The sequence below is a fragment of the Dermacentor andersoni genome, chromosome 10, assembly GCF_023375885.2.
Source record: "Dermacentor andersoni chromosome 10, qqDerAnde1_hic_scaffold, whole genome shotgun sequence".
NCBI lineage: Eukaryota > Metazoa > Arthropoda > Arachnida > Ixodida > Ixodidae > Dermacentor > Dermacentor andersoni.
In genome coordinates this window covers 115,076,487-115,090,046 of record NC_092823.1, presented here as the reverse complement: position 1 = coordinate 115,090,046, position 13,560 = coordinate 115,076,487, and the positions used below count along the sequence as shown (strand labels likewise).

The following is a 13,560-nucleotide window of genomic DNA, read 5'->3' as shown; positions in this document are numbered from 1 at the left end:
GCGTACCCAAAACCGAAACCGGAAGTGTGGTTCAGGTTTTAATAATGTCCGCTTGGTGCGCCCCAGTAAATTCGTACACGGGGATCTATGGGAGTGTCCGCTCTTGTTGAATGCCTTTCTCTATCGCTTGGCGACCACTTCGGGGTCTCTCGATTTGCGATCGGCCTGCCGCCGCTTGCGTTGCTGCTGCGACCTTCTCGCACGGCGCTCGGCAATTCGATCACGAGACGAATCCGGTACCTTCGTAGCGCGCGCACAACTCGTTGCAACTGACACGGGAGGTCAACCCAGAACGCCTCGTCTACCCTTCTCCTTCGGGAAGCTTCGCCTTCTTTCTCAGTCTCCACTTCGCTCAACGCCACCTAGACTCCTCTAGGTGGTGATGGTATGCCGCGCGCTCCTTCGTGCCTTCTCCGGCGCGCGATTCCCTTCTCCACCACCAGGAGCCTCCCTCCTCCGCTTCATTCGCGGCTTCGCGCTACCCCTCGACGCACCTCGGCGTGGCTAGCCATTGACGCTTGCACGTAAAAAGATCGCCGGAGGACGGCCGTAGTCAACGCTTCTCCGAAAGTAAATCCGGCCGAAGAGCGCGGCGGCATTATGCATGTGTCATGCACGACGTGTTTCGGGTGTAGTAATAGGGTGCGTCGCCGCGTTGCTCTAATGCTAATCGCAGTAACTCTTTGTAGAACAACAGGGCATAGCGATCTTTTCAACGTGAGCGCCATAGCTATCGCTCTATTGCCACCCTGGCTGTGCTGTGCTAATTGCAGCGTGAACCCTCGCCCAGAAGCATCACGCGACCTACTGCGCATACCTTTGGGATTCCCTTGCCACTGTCCAATGACGAGGTCCTCACTCTCCGATAAAAACGTCCATACATGCCACTTTAATGTGCCCTCAAAAAACCCTTCTCGCAGCAAACATGAGCCTCATTTATTTAGTGCTGCCTCGTATCGAAAGGTTTCAGCACTTGATGAGCAAATCGTTTTGAGAATGGGTAATAGTTGGCGAAAAGCGTGCAAAGCCTTTAAAAGTTCAGAGAACGCCCACTATATCAAGATGGAAGACCAGTGAAGCTGTTTAGCACGACACAGGAGTGACCTCATAATATTTGAACAAACGTGCGAAGATATTTAATTTCCTGATTTGTAGTCATCATGGCGATATAGGTGCGCAAACACATTCGCCTATCACCTCTGGAAATAAATGTGTCCGTCACGTAAGACAATTAATGGTTCATTCCCCCGAGAATGCGGCCTCCCCATCAGGACAATAGAAGTGAAATTCTACGCTGGAATGATGAGCGGCAGCGGACCCAGCTGTGTAACAAGACGACGACGAACGCGCGAGCAGTGGCACTCATGCGTTCGCGCGGTTGGCGCCGAGAATTTTTAACAGTCTTTTTTGAAAATGTTGTCCAAAACATTTTTTCAAAAAGATCGTTCTTACTCTTGTGCCTGGGACCCCTTTGGGTCCCACGTGTGACAAGGGTGTTTCAAGGGCGCGTGCCCTTGAACTATCCGTGCCCGTGAAGCGTGCCTTGAACCGTGACCGTGAGAGGGGCACGTGCCATTGCGCTTGGGCCCTTGCTGCACTATCACCAGGATCGCCCCACGTGATTATTAGTTTTCGTCAACATCTCGGGGACACATCTTTTGCCAGACCCTAGCTTCGCTGTAAAATTGTTTTCATTGTTGGAACGCTTCCGGAACTTGGCGCGCGATGCATCGCGATGAATAACCTTTGATTATGCCAGTGAAGGTGTTCTTAATTCGAATAATAAAGCTATAGCTTTAGGGAACTTCTATGCAGAAAGTGCGGCGTCACTGGCGTTGCCGGTGCGTTGACTGGGAGCAAAAGTTTTCTAGCACTCACAGCTCCTCGCGCGCAATGTTTTCCGGTCGCTTCCATGAAGCACTACCAGAGGGCCCTCACCTCCGCGGCTACGGCGGTACCGGCCGTGCGAGTGAAAGATAAAAAAGAACCAGATAGCTTGCCTTTTGGCATGGCTTTCGCCGGTAAAGATTGCGTTTGCGTAAGCTGTCGTTGTGTGGAAGCGTGAGAAGTCAGAGAACCTTTAATGCTATCGCATTCAACACTTCAAGGCGAAGTTTATGCGTCTCCCAAGTTTTTTTAGATTGAAAGCTATAGCTCGCAACAGCCAGCAATTTCCCTGTATTGAATAATTATCTAGACTGCGAAAGTGTCTCTTGTGAACACACCTGCAAAAGCATCCACGTGGCAAGGAGGCGCTGATGTTGTTGCCGTTCGATGCACAGGCGAGAAGTGCGCACAAACATTTTTTATTGATATATGGTGCTTCGGCGAGGTTGGCTGTTTCAATTGGCGCCGGTTGTTCCTTTGCACATAGAGATAGGATGCAACGAATTGACTTAAGGGCGATAAAGCTGCAAGTCAACTTCGAACCACAATAACACAAAAGTCCACTCACATAAGCACACCACTAAAACAAAAGTAAAACTGAAAGTCAACTTCGAACCACAATAACACAAAAGTACACTCACATAGGCACACTATTACAACAACACTAAAACTGAAAGTAAACTCAAATACAGCAACACAAATTCCAATTGCATAAGTGCAATAAAGTCCACACAAACTCTGGTCACATAACTAGAAAAAAATCGGGAACTTAAAAAAGCACGCACTAGATTCAAATGAAATGCACGAATTCAGGCACTGAATGGGCCAAAGTAGGGTCAAATTAATCACATAGAGTGAGCTTAATACAAATGGTCTTCTACTCCATAGTTTCTGATAATATTGGCCACCTCTAGAAATGTCTGGAGTGCTAGCAACACTCTTCATTGCAACGAGTATGTTGGACAATGACCTAAGATCTTTCTGATGCTGCAAGGCCATTAAAACACTTGCTAAACGCTGTCACAGGGTGTCGTGCCGCGGATATTCTAACAGAAGATGCTGTATATCCTCATCCGCGCGGACACATATGCATTCCAGACTATCAGCTCTTGAAAGTTTCTGTAGGTGTTTTTTATACGCGGTACCGAGCCAGAGACGGTGAATGAGCGTTTTTAAAAGCTATGGTCGCATCCAGTGTGAACGAATTTTAATTTTTAGCGAAAAGTCAATGTGAAATAAATATGAAGATTTCGAAATGCTATCTCACGACGTCGATCTGCAACCACGGCTTGATATCTGTCTTGGTTTGTACCGCCATTTGCCTCGTGTCAGAGGGAGTCCATATGTGACGTTGTTAAAAAGCGCTTGTCCAGCTTTCGGGCACACTGCGACATACACAGGGACATTGCAGCATCCGGGTATCCACTGCAAAATTTTTTGCAATTCTCTTCACTTACTTTTGTGAGCTCCTACAGTTTCTTCTAAGCTAACGCCACGTTTTGCGAATAGACGATGCCACCGTGAAGCTTCCTGCGAGTCCCAAAGGACCAACCACGGTTTCCTTTTTTGCATTTAACTGAAGTATCGTAAGAAAGAAAATACGGCAAGAAGCTCTGTTATCGTTGATGAGGTGATATGAGAGAGTTTAAACATTTGTAATTGTTTCCATTCTGGTATGACAAAGGCGGATGTTGAAGAATTCGTTTGCCAAGAACCATCTTCGCGCACTTAAATATGACCAGGGTATCGAAACTATATCTGGTATAACGCAGGTTGTTGTGCTGCTAGCATAAACATATCTCGTTTCCGAATGATTCCTTCAGCTGAAAGATCTATTTTGGGAGTGATAAGTCGCCACTGAGGGTAGGAGATATGTGACATACAAAAGTTGTGATTTGGTAGTAGATTTTGGAGACGAGAATCACCGTATTGATACAAGCCCTGTCTCTCTCAGTAACTGCAATTGCTACACTCTAAAAAACGTTTGCACCCTTTGGAGTGTATCTCTGCCACACAAAAATAATCGTCATCTGCCTCGATGCGTTTCCTGACAGGCCACATAATAAATGGACCTAGTTAACGGTGTCGAAGGCTCGTTAATGTGTAAAAACACCACTATTGTCACATTTTCTTCATGGCCTCCACTGTGGTATTTTGTTCGTTGTGTTTCGGTTCATTTTAAGAGAGAAATGGTTACCTATAATTTGCGATTGAAGCTGTCGAATGTTAATGGAACAAATGTGTTTCACTTTCCGAAAAAGCCGTGTGGTGTTATTGGGACAGACGCTTAGCATTTTTAAAATCTAGATACATATTTGTAATGAAGTGAAATTAGTTATAAACTACTTCTAAGCACCCAATTTACCCATCTGACGAAAAATTGCCAGAGAGTTTGCTCCCGAGGGTAGTAGCCAGAAATAATTGTTTACTGAAACTCCAATGAGTCAATGGGGCTTGTGCGTCCCACTTTGTTGAAATATCACTAAATACTACTGTGATAAATAAATAAGTCCCACTTTTTAGGTGAACGCCTCTTGTGGAGAAGCGAAATTTGCAATAAACTATTTGTAAGCAATGCGTTTTTTGTTACCACGCAAACAGTTAAGCAGATTTGTTAAGAATATATGGTGCCCTAGAAAAGCGTATAGTTGATAGCCATCGGGAGGTGGGTTCTGCCTGAATGTTTTATAGTCTAAAACGCATAATACTGGTCTTATAAATATCTCCTAGTTCACAGGAAATTGAACATTTTTTATCGTTATAGAAAAAGCATGTGTACAAGTCGGCGCGTGTGTACTGGATAGATTCAATGTATTGTCACGGCAGTAAAAATGCAGGGTGGTGAACAGCTGTTTTATTTCCAACGTTCAGCCATGGCAACCGACAATGTTCGTTGCCTGCGGGATAACGTTTTCATGCGTTTTAGGTTGATTTCATAGTATTTGAAATGGCTGCTTTGAACGCTACGAAGGAGACTCAGCAAACATAGGTCACAAGGCAGGAACTATGACCCATTTCATGATGTTTTTGCTATAAGTGCCGTGCTATTTCTACATTTAAGTAAGGCGCGAGCGCAGCGACGTTATGTTAGTGACCTTTATAGGGCGTCCTCCCATATCGCGCGATGTTCTCGATGGTTGGGATTTCTGTCAGTAGGGCAACGGTTCGCAAAAAAAAAAATACTAAGCTACCTGTTCGGGCGGAAAATTTATAGTTCGGGAATTTTAATGCGGTTCTTTATATTTTTTTCAAAGTACACAGCTCATGGGGACTTGTCGATGTGAATGAGATGTATATATAGAGAAGCGGGTACGCGATGGTTACCACTATTCCACAGACCGACGCCAAAGTGATCTCGGACATGCTTCGTACACTGATGCTCCTTGCTCTAGGCAGCCTCGCACTTGTCGAAGGCTTCGTGCAGTATCCGGACGTTACTTCTTGTTCAGGCAAGTGTGGACCGCTGTAATAAGTACATGCACTGGCATTAAAAAGCTATAGTTGAAACATATCAAAATGTCGGACGCTCTTACCGACATTCGCCAAGCTGACTTTCCGAAGTACAATCTGCTTGAAACCCTATTGTTCGTGGCAGTGTCATTTCAAGTTAATGTGGGCACAAATGCTTGATTTTAGTTAGCGGTTGCTAGCGATTAACGGTCACCTGTTCTAATATGTTCGCAGGAAGATCGGTAGGTGCCTCTACTAAGGCACCGTCTAAGTGTACTACCGGCTTCATGAGTACGGACCTGCAATCATTGAGTTGACGCGTGATTGAATACTCGGAGTAGGCTCGAATCGCAGTCACAAGAGCACTCTTGCAAGTGGCCGTCTCACCTTGAACTTGATAAGCGCCAAGCCAGACCTTTTTCGTGTGTTCTGTACTATGACCCACGCGTCACCTCTGTAACTATTTGCCACATGCCTAGCGTGACTGGTACAGTGCAGTTATACTACTGGTCCATCAATTGTAGCTTCATGTTTCATGCGACATATAATTTCACGCGAGGGGCAATTCCATGCAACCTCGCGATCGCAAATCATGCCGCAGGATATTAAAGATTCGCAGCCTTGACTCCTAGACTGTCGAAAGGATGGGTGGCTTTAGAGTACCGACACATATTGAATGCATACATTCTTAGCGTAACTTCTGTATTACTCCTCTGGCGCAGACGCTGATGTAGTAACCATAAGCGACGTCTCGGTTGAGGACGCAGAAATCGGGGAAAGTAGGCGCCTTAACCTCACGCTCACCATCAGGGAGCCTTTGGAGTCAAACCCCACGTTGCAAATCAGCCTAACGAGGGCCACGGGCGAGAAACTTGGGTGCGAAAATTTCCTCGCAGCATGGTAAGCCACGACCGCCATCTGGCCATATGTAAGTAAGCTTGCCTCTGATTGCAACGCGATATCTTTTTTGCGTGGAAATTTAAGGACATTTTACAATTGCACGTTTCCTCCTAGTGACTAGATGAGTGTTCGTGCAATTCATGAAAACACCTTTTGTACCGCAGGCTACTTAATATCTAGTGCCGGTGCCAATATACTGCCACTGGGCGGATCCCTTTATATTATTGCCAGTTTGCTCATATGCTACCTTCTCTCGTTTCCAGAAGTCATGCGCAGACTTTTGCTTGTGCTCTTGCTCTTTGGCTATATTTTGAGTGCTTTTTTTGCGTTCCGTGCGATGGTCAAAAGCCGGGGCCACCTAAAAGTGCCAACCACACATAAAAAAAATACCGATCAGTAATAAACCAACGAGAGTGACCAACTTTTAAATCGTTTTTGTATACCGTTGAAGTTCCCAAAAATTTTCAAGCACGCGCAGTAACTAATCCGTATAATCGACCGCCGTGGCGCATTGCACTAATTCTTATTAATTAACGAGCCAATGCGACTCCTGGTCCCGAGGCGCCTGAGGGGTATTTTATCCGTCTGGAGCTCTTTGACGTATATTAAAGCATGCTACGTTAGCATTTTTGCATTTGTCGCCCCCTGAAACCAGGTGACCCTACAGGGGGATCGAACCTGCGACCTTTCTTCTCAGCAGCGGAACACCATAGCCCCTCACCGGCCACGGAGGATAAAACTTACACTGAGAAAACGACGAGGATTTCTTTATGTTTTTTTTTTTACGTTGAACCATTCTTAGTTTGACAAGTTTGTCCATTTCATCGTGAGATGTTTACAACAGAGTTTTCTTTTTTTTTTCAGCGATATTAAATTGTGTGGTGGAACATCGACGCTGGAACAGTATTTGGGACAGGAGTGGAACAATACATGCCCCGTTCCAAAGTTAACAACAAGGATAAGCGTTGAAACGCTGCTGACGAATTCATTTGATGCCCTGGTCGGAGTAAGTTTCAGAACGGTACTTCTTGCGAGCTATGACGTTAGTGCCCGCCCTATTATCCTTGCTTTCAGAGCGAACGTATTATAAACGCCGATGTCCGGTGGGGGTCACTAAATATTTGAAAATACGTTTAAAGAGAAAACATATATTTTAGAAAACGTCTAAGGTTACTCCCTGGATGACGCGCGAATTCTTCCACATCAGAAGGAAAGTCAAGGGCTTGAGACGACAGGGTATTTCTCGTTTGAAAGCTGCTAGCTTTCAAATAAAATTAAACCTAGAAATAATTAATGCCAAACTACGCTACGTTTAGCATACGTAGCCGAACTTCATTCGGACTGCTCCTAACAAGTTTGGGGGCTTTCTTAGCAGAGTGACTCAAGACAGGCGGTGCGAAACTTCGCCAAAGGCCAAATCTGCAGGGAAGCTGAGCGCGTACTGCGAGCGGTCAAACTAGAAGAACGAAAAGTACGACTCAAGTGGTTCCCGGTGCACGCGGGCGACGCGTCGGAACGCAATTAGAACCACAATGAGACGGCACACGCAGCGGCGCGAGCGCTAACCAACCGCGCCCCGGCGACAGACTGTCCGACGGGGTTCGGAACCAAGGACCGCATGACGGATTACAATGAAATCACAAAGGCCTACCGCCTGCCTCGCAGGGCTCTCCCACTCTGCACCCGAGACTGAGTCGAGTGGAGGCGGTAGTGCTGAGACAGCTCCAGACCGGATCGCTACCGAGCCCGAGACTGATGAATCGCATGTACCCCGAGACATATCCGACAGATATGTGCAGAGTCTGCCGGAGGGAGACCGCAGACAACACGCACATCTTGTGGGGCTGCTTTATATATCCAGAAGAAGCAAAATCAAGAACGCTCGCACCGCGGCTCGAGGCAGCCGCGAAGAGCTACGACCAAGACGATCAGCTCTGGGCCGTCCAGCAGGTCCTCGAGGCGCTCGAAAGGCACGGACCCAGCGAGCCGGCAACGGCGACCGGAGACCCGCGCCGAGTAACGGCGACTTCGAGGATGACGTAGGCCCTCGCCGGGGCGCGTGAGCGCCCAAGTGCAGGCATAAATAAAGTTGGCCCCAATCCAATCCTATAGCAGAAAACGGATATCAGTCGACCAGATTCTGCATGACGGATGTCTTATTACCGAGAAACATGATATTGCGGAACGGTTCGACAGGTACTTTAGCAGTATATTTTTGAGCTCATGAGGTCTCACTCTTCCTGATCGCAAAACAGACAATGATCACCTGTGTCGGCGAAAGCAGTTACTTGCTGGCGATGAACAGAAACGGTGACGTGAGCGCAAACTTTGCTGTCAGGTGAGATGCCAACATGACGATCACTTGTCGGTTGCCCTTCGCTCGCACGTAGGAAGGAAATCTGACAGTTTCCCGTATAGACGGCCTCACTCATGCAGGTCGCTGTTCCTAGTTTTCCCGAGTTGGGCTGGAGCCCCTGCGACCGACGGAATCGAAGGGGGTAGCGTTGCGGCTATAGGGGCCACAAAGCGCCTAGGAGACGGTGTTCGACGCTGCCGCCGCTGTGGAACCGCAAGACGATGATGTCATGCCGAATGCGCTTCGATTTCCTCAGGGCGCTCACTGCAGCGTGGTCAGCGATGCGTCGGGGAGAAAGCTGCGGATACCCATTTGGTGGTGCGTGCAGTCACGGTAAAGGTGACCGGCTGCCCCCACAGTGGTAACACAGTGGACGAATGTCGGCCGTGTGCCCCGCGTTTGCCTTCGTCATGTTCAGCTGTGGGTCACTGTATGCAGCTGTACGCGTAGTTGCGCCGCTTGGAAACTGCGGTGGTGCTGGTCCCGTAGGAGACGGGAAACTGACTTAGTTGGAAAATAGTGCGCGCACCCCTTCGGCTTAATTGATCAAAGGAGGGGTGCGAAAGGTTGCATTACCTGCAAGACCTGAAGATCTAAAGGTTTGAAAAAAAGAAGACGTTGATAATCTCAGGGACCATATTTTTTTCAACCAGAAAGAATTCAGAAAGAAAGAAAAAGAAAGCTTCCCCGCAGTGCTTCTGCCGCAATTCCTTTTAAAAGATTGCTGAAAAGAAGGAGTTTGGGAGTGTGCGATGCACCTGGATCCAACCACGTGGTGGCAAGGTCTTTGCTTGAACCAACCCTTGAGGCCCCTCGCCGGTCGTGTACTGCAGATTCCCCCTTCTTCTGGGACATGTGAAAGAAACTGTTCCGACTTTGGAAATGTGCACACCAGGCTACGCAACAGGCTCGGAGGGGATTGCGTGCAAAAACTAGTGTACGCGCACTCTAAACTCAATGTCCGGAAGGCTTCGTCCGCTGCACAGTGAACCGTTGACATGTCAGGCAGAAATGAATCGGACACAAATAGATAGAAATGTCAGTCTTGAAGCGTTGATGTGAAATCAATGCCTCGACCAGAAATCGCGCCCAGATTTTGAACCTGGAATCTCTGCTGGGACATTTGTGATGCAATTCTTGTGATGTGATTCTTGTCAGTGGTGGACAAACGAATGTCTCGGGTTTTTTTTTATATCTGTGTGCGCAAATGTCCCTTTACAGTATTTTTAATTTTTCTGAAAGAAAAACATGAAATAAACTTGTTTTTACGCCCCTCAAAATTTCATGAAATTTTACACCTCTAGCCGGATATCGTCACGAAGCAAATCCGTAATTGCCCCTTCACATTCGGCAGGCATCGCGCAGCTTGCAACTTCTCGAGTTATTACCTCCCCACTCGCCGCACGAGGTCTCTTAAACTCATTTTCGTTTCCAGCCGCGAGGGAGCAGGCGGTGGCTGTGAGACGATAATATTGCGACAACGGCTGCCGAAGGATCCTCTCCACGGTTGGTGCGTCACGAACAAACTCCTCTACAGTGGCAGGAGGATTACGCACAAGGCCGACAAGCAGTTACTTTGCAGTCTACGCATCAAGAGCTGCACCTTCTTCTCACTAATGGAGGGATCCGTTTGCCCATAACAGCCGCGACATGTTTTCGACGAATCTAGCAACGCCCTCCTGTGGCCTTTGGTTTCGTGACGCGAGCACTTGCTCGGCTTGATCTTTCCTTTCAGTGCTGCTGTAGGTGTCGCAAAGCTCTCGCCGAAATTTCTGCCTACACGTGAAAGGAAATTCGTGGTTCAGACACCATATGCGCGTTGAAGCACCGAGTGCAATGCGGACGTACCGGATCAGCTTGGTGTCGTCCCAATAGTTGAAGCTGGCAGCTTGTTAGAAGTCATCTAACTTATCTTCAACGTCCTCGAATGCGTCGCCGTGGAAAGATGGAAGCATGCGTGGAACATAAGCAATCCACGGGACAGGAGCAGTTTGAGTGCCATGCGTCAGGCCTGCCGCTGCGGCGGAAATGCTTCACGTTGGACTTGCCAGCAGGTAGAACTCATGTGGTAGCCCTTGCAGGCGAGGGCTTCTTTGGGGCGACTTTGGGTGGAAAAGCTAGTGGCGTCTGGAGCTTCAGGTCCAGATCGCCTAAGGTGTCGCCTAGGTCTACCCAGCACCTCCTCCAGTTTGTGGCAAGAGCAAAGGTGAGAGCTCCCCACCGCTGAAGCTGTTTAACGCACGGCACAGAGGTGACACAGAATTCTGAACGAAGGTACGAACATATTTCCTGTCCTGATCTGTGGTCGTCGTGAAGATGTAGGTCCGCACACACATTCGCGTACCACTTCGGTTATTAAATGCGTCCGTCACGTAAGACAATGAATAAGATCATACCCCCGTAAATGTGACGTACCCATTACGACGACAGAAGGGAAGTGAAATTCTACACTGGAATGATGACCGGCAACGGAGCCAGTTGGCGACGACGATGACGCGGATGGCGCCGATAATTTTTTAACACTCCTTTTTTGAAAGGTTGTGCAAATTTCTTTCTTCAAGAATATATGTTCTTACGCTTGTGCCCGGGACCGCTTTGGGTCCCAGGTGTGACAACGGTAGTTCAAGGATGAGTTACAGGTCACCGAGCCCACAGGGGTCTGTGCCGTTGAGCTTGGACCCTTTCTGCTTTATCACCAGGATCGGCCCACACCATAATAGTTTCTGCACGCAGATGCCACGAAACCCTAGCTGGATCTGAGCCACACGCAGCTTTGCTCTAAATGAAACCGACTCCTGCGCCAGAAAATATACTCAGTGCTTTTCTTCATAGCGTTATCTCACTTCTTAGTTATAATACTTCGCCCACCTTTGTCTTCACTTCTGCTTCCTACAGACTGCACTCTTAGACAAAGGTACACCCTTTGGGGTGTATAGGTGCCACACAATAATCGTAATCTGCCATGCTTGCGTTTCCTTTCTTTAAAACGCCGCCTCCACTACATTCCGATCGGGAATGCTATGTCATGCTGATAGCGCGCATGGTATTCATTACTGGGAAATACCGGGCTTGCAGAATTAAAGAAAGGAAATGCAGACAAGAGAGATGACGTTTATTGTTGTGTGGCAAGATACAACCCAAAGGGTGTAATTTTAATTTAAAGTGTGTCTTACTGCCCGTGTTATCTTAGTACTAAAGAAGGGCGATTCCACACTAGTAGCAAACTTTCGTCCCATATCACTTACCTCCACATCCTTTGCGCTTGTAGATCCTATAATAGCTAATGAAGTAACAAATTTTTGGGAAACAGAGACATATTGTCAACCCTGCAGCGGTTTCGAAAAGGGCTTTTCGTCTTTAACGCAATTAACAGCTCTTATTCACTATTTCGCTAGCATACTGGACAGTTATGTGCAAAATGACCTCATATTCTTTTGGATTTCGAAAAAGAACATTTGATCTTACACACTCTTACACACTAAACGACTTAAGCCGCTCAATTTATTGACGTATATATTTAATTGCACTGCTGCTTACCTTACTAACAGCAGGCAGTTTGTTGTTATTGCTACTTACTCTTCTAGTCAACTTCCCGTAACTTCTGGCGCTCCTCAGGGTAGATTGTTTATATCAACTAACATTTTGCTTTTCGTTTCTCACATATACTTGTGGCAATATTTTTGGGTTGTACTTCGATTTACATTACTCCTTTATTTTGTATTATCTTTACCGCTCCTGCTTGGGCCTTCAAATGACTGCATTATATCAAAAATAAATAAATAAATAAATGAATAAATAAAAATCGAAGCCCACAGTTCAGAGATGACTTCAACAGTCTTATGCTTGAGATTGTTGATGTAGGTGTTGAACTAAAGCCTCGTGCTTCTGTTTGAGTCATTCTATGACCTTCTTCTTTTGCCTGTGTGATGCTTTCCTCTGACATATTTATTTTCATTTTATGTGATAAAAGTAGGCGCGACCTTTATCAAATCTTATTTTGCCGTAAGGAAAAAAGTGGCCTTTTGGCATATACCAGCTGTCTTAAATCAATCCTACAATAGCTTATTTCGCTTCATAGAAAGGGGCCTGGTATTAGTGATTGTGCCGGTATAATCCGCTTCACACATAGCTTGCACCCTTTCTGTGGTGTATGAATACCAACCTCTTACGTTCCTCTGTTCAAAGTTTTCTTAGACGATACCTGTTGAAGAGCATGAGAGGAACACTTGGCTTACGGAAACATCGGGAAATTGTCGTTCCACAAGCTTTTCTTTCCCAAGTTTTTGTGAACACAAACGCATACAGATGTTGTTTCACAATTATTTATAAAATCTTCATTTCAGGGGGCCCCAACGACAATCAACATAGCATTAGAAGTTTTTGATGGAGGTTCATCTGTGGGCTGCGAGACATTCGATGTCCACATAAAAGCCGCAGATGAGGACGACGAGTGAATAAAGCTGCGTAAACCCGTGAAATGGGGAGGTCACTATGATGATGTGTGGTGTTTAATGGCGCCAGGGCCAGATATGACCAAAGAGCATCATGACACAAGATGTTTTCTTTAATGAATTATGGATGAAATAGAAAAATTGACTGCTAATTGTAGGAGTAATATTGGTCTAAAATGCACATAAATCTGTCATTGTAAATGATGTAAAATCTATAGCTAATTAAATAATGTCAATGAATAGTGTTGCCAAGACAAATAAAATTTCACTTGACTAAATGATGCAATAAACACATCAGTAACACTAGCAACAGTGCTCCATGAGTGCCCTTAGAGGCCAGCACTAATAGGCAGGCAAGGTGTTTGTTTTGTCCAAAAAGTTTAAAGCAGTTTTCAAGTTAAAAAACTGTTCTTTACTAAGAAAAAATGACGGGTGCCGAGGGATGTGTTCACGGTATGCGAAAGCAAAAAAACGTTTTCCTCTCTGTTTCTGTAGCAGGGTATTGGAGAAGAACAT

The 13,560-nt window shown here is 46.4% G+C and overlaps 1 long non-coding RNA gene across 3 annotated transcripts; it reads left to right on the top strand.

Annotated features, from left to right (window-relative positions):
* Positions 1-5,920: 5,920 nt before the first annotated feature.
* On the top strand, positions 5,921-13,322 carry LOC129387959 (uncharacterized). Of its 3 annotated transcripts, none has more exons than XR_008615103.2 (3): positions 5,921-6,265; positions 7,102-7,243; positions 12,937-13,322. It is a non-coding gene; the product is annotated as an uncharacterized lncRNA (long non-coding RNA). The 3 variants fall into 3 exon arrangements; XR_008615102.2 differs by having other exon boundaries at positions 5,924-6,237; XR_008615101.2 differs by lacking the exon at positions 5,921-6,265 and having other exon boundaries at positions 6,275-7,243.
* The last annotated feature ends 238 nt before the right edge of the window (positions 13,323-13,560 follow it).